The 3,679-nt window shown below is 42.0% G+C and overlaps 1 long non-coding RNA gene across 2 annotated transcripts; it reads right to left on the reverse strand.

The window, feature by feature from the left end:
• Window positions 1-13: 13 nt before the first annotated feature.
• On the reverse strand, window positions 14-2,907 carry LOC121297855. Of its 2 annotated transcripts, XR_005947230.1 has the most exons (5): window positions 2,248-2,907; window positions 1,824-1,922; window positions 1,609-1,684; window positions 569-673; window positions 14-456 (listed from the first exon to the last, which is right to left on the reverse strand). It is a non-coding gene; the product is annotated as an uncharacterized LOC121297855 (long non-coding RNA). The 2 variants fall into 2 exon arrangements; XR_005947229.1 differs by having other exon boundaries at window positions 14-673; window positions 2,248-2,900.
• Between the last annotated feature and the right edge of the window lie 772 nt (window positions 2,908-3,679).

The raw sequence follows: 3,679 nt of genomic DNA on the forward strand, positions 1-3,679 counted from the left end.
CTACATAATACAGTTGTGTACCAAACATGAAGACAACATCTCACTGCGCTGCCTCCGTCCAGCAAGTCCCGTCACCTCACAGGGATCAGACACCTAATTGCATAGCAGCTTCACCCATTCCAGGTTTTACTATGAGCTTGATTAGCCACAGTGCATTGGCAAAAAGCTCAGGTGAGTCTTATTAATAAATCAGGAATGAATTCCATCACTGCTTCAATACTGCAGCTGTTTTAGTTCCAGGGTCAACACCAAGGTCATCAGTTGCAACGCAGTGTTTAAGTAATCCTGCAAGCACGAACATCAGTAAAATCACACCACGAGAACGAAGGGATGTACCTTTCGGATCATGTATTTTGTGACCACTAATAGACATCAGATCAATCTTCATGTCGTTCACATCCAGGGGGATTTTTCAACTGCCTGTGCCGCATCCATGTGGAAGAAAATCTTGCGGGACTGGCAAAGATGACCCGTTTGTTTAAAAAATATACATACATAAAATGAGCTTGTTTTCATTTGGATGGACATGTATAACCAATATACACACACATATATGTATACAAACCACCTTTTGCATAACTATTTCTTTAATGGGCTGTATCACTCCAATCTCATTGTTGACAGTCATAATGGACACCAGGCTTGTGTCTGGTCAAAAGGACTCCTCCAGTTTCTAATCAAGACAGCACACAGTATGAATGACACAGCATTTTTAAAAATGTAAAGCAAGAGTACAAGATCAAACTTTTGCTCCCATGCCCAATTGAAATACACAGAACGGTTCCTCCCAAAGGCAATGCATTGCAGCAGACAGAGCGCTGGCACTTGCCTGCAGATCTACCAGGCCATTGCTCTTGACTGGCAGGTAAGTGATGTGGAACCCCTCAGCCTCCAGCGCCCGGCGTGAGTACAGCACACACTTGTGATCTGTCTGCGTGGTAAGCATGTGCTTCTTTTTGGTTTTGTAAAACCTTCCCGCTCGCCGGGAGCAGTGCATTTTAAACAAGACTGTTAGAATTTTACAATCAGACTTGTGACAGAGAGCTTTCCAGCCATTCATTTAATAATGAAGAAAACATCTTACTAACATTAACTATACACCCAGTATATGAAGATATACAGTATGTCTGGGTGTTTTAGTGTTCTTAATTAAGTCATAATTCTGTTGATTAATACTGAGATGTATTCATTTTTATTTTCTACAGATGTCTATTTATATCTCAGCAAAAAGACTCAGAACCATGCGTTTCCAAGCATCATAACAAGTGACTGGAATGGTGACACGGCATCAAATGACATCTTAATACTGGTGCCCCATACCAATCACCCACTCCACATGTTCAAGGCAAACCAGTGTGATAAAACAGGCATGATTGGACAAAAGACACACACTATTTCTGAAGGGATGGGAATAAGACTCCAATTGCACTGCAGTTTGATCCATTCCTGTTTCTACTAGGAGTTTAATAACACATCCCTGAGCTTGTTACCTATACACTGATGCTAATCAAGCTCATAATAAAACCTGGAATGGGTGAAACTGCCATGCAATAGGAGTCTCATTTCTGTCCCTGAATCTGCCAAGGCTTCTTCTGAGACGAGACTTACTTTGATGGAGATGTTGTTGGACTCCGCTGGTGAAAATGAATTCCCTGGGATCTGCTCCAGTAAGGTCTGCCACTTGCTATGCAGTGAACAGGAAAGTAGAAACCATGTAAAACATGCAACTGTGTTGTATTTGTCTGGAGTGTATTTAATGCACATTGCACAAAAAAAAAAAAAAAAAAAAATCTTATAAAATTAGCATGAAATAAAGCACTCACTTTTCTTGCCAGCTCCACAGCTCTTTCACTTTCCCATCCATAGGCATGTGTTCTGGAGTGAGGATTACCGGGTAACATAGCGTCCAGTACTCGGGGGTCCTGGAAATAAGAGACAATACCATTACTTACAAGCAAAACACACACACCAGGAGTCAGCAGATTACTTTTACTGTGCTAAAGTTATTTGATGTTAGTCTTGTTTTTCAATTCCAACTGCCTTTTACTCAATCCCAACACATCACTGATGAAAACTGCACTCGGCAGTACTGTGTTAAAATGAGCTTCTCGCTTACATTTGTAGTGACTGTTAGTCCATTAAACTGGCTTCAAATGAAGAAGCTAAACAAATGACAATTACTATTGCGTTGCTAAACAGCAAGCAGCTCTATATCCACGGAGAACCAGGATCCCACAGCATACTCACCAATCACTCGAGATACTTCACCAAGAAGAAAAGTGAAAACACAGTATTTTAATAATTAGCTACAACGCAACTTAGTACCACAGTCCTCGACTCCTGATCACTTCTAAATTGAAAAACAAAATAACAAGTTCATGCAGTAAACAGACGGACGGTGGACTTTTCTACAAACTACAATAAAGCTGATGATAACTTAAGCTTAATTAAAATCGACACAATCAACCACTGAACTCCGGGGTCGCTGTTACAAGGCAGCATTGTGTATGTGAGGCACTACACATATAACACATGCACTCCATGACCAAACCACTAGCAAGGTATCACTGAATATAATGTGCGCAGCTCACAAACTGCGTGTCTGCTCAATGCTATGCCAATAGAAATAGCATGACCCACACATTGACACATGCACCCTGTAATATCGCGAGGTCTCCGAACTTCTGAGCGAGAAATACCCTCGACCCCAGCACACGCCCCGCTGCATTCCTGCTCAACGTGATGCAACCGATTACCATGCAGAAATACAGCGCTCACTGAGCAAAACCCAGAGTACTGTACTGGTGACCGGACACCTGATTAACTTCTACACCGGCGCTCCTCCTGCTCAACGATTAGACAAAAACACAGTGCAAGCAACAAACACACTCGCACCCAGACAGGAGAAAAAAAACGACAGCACGGGCGAACCTGATCAGGTGATTGGTGAACACCTCGCTTACAAAGCAGTGCACGCAAGGGGCACAAGCTGAGCTGCAGAGTCCCCGCTGTCATTCAACGACATCCGGCACCAAGCGTTCAACTAAGCCTCTCGATATTGCAGGAAATCCATTTGTTTGTTTTTCTGTGAAAGACCAGCATGCAGTTTTGCAAATAATCTATATTATTACTGTGTGTTTGTTTTTAAATGGATTAATTATTACGCCGTAGCTGTAATGTGTTATTTTAAATGGACATATTTGCTGCGTTTCAATATTATTATAAGCAGTAGTATTAAGGTATTACTTTAAATTATTTCAAGAACACGTTCGGATATGCTAATGACCGTTTCTATACTTACTGAGGGCTGTAGTTGTGTGTGTGTTTCTCGCTACGTTATGTAAACGCCCTTTGAATTTTAAAAACTAATGATTGTTACGCGTCTGGCAGATAATGGTTTAGTGGTTTACAAAGTTGTTTATCAGAAACCCTGGGAACAGACTGGTTACAATGTAACCATGCACAAGCAGCCCGGGTTAACTTCGGTCTGGGGAGCTGCCGTGATGTTAACCCGGGAAGACAGTGTGACTGCTGCTTCACAGACAATCTGGTATTAAGACACTGGACTCTAACCAGACTGCTGCTTCACAGACAATCTGGTATTAAGACACTGGACTCTAACCAGACTGCTGCTTCACAGACAATCTGGTATTAAGACACTGGACTCTAACCAGACTGC

This window comes from Polyodon spathula, chromosome 23 (assembly GCF_017654505.1).
Source record: "Polyodon spathula isolate WHYD16114869_AA chromosome 23, ASM1765450v1, whole genome shotgun sequence".
In the NCBI taxonomy this organism is placed as follows: Eukaryota; Metazoa; Chordata; class Actinopteri; order Acipenseriformes; family Polyodontidae; genus Polyodon; species Polyodon spathula.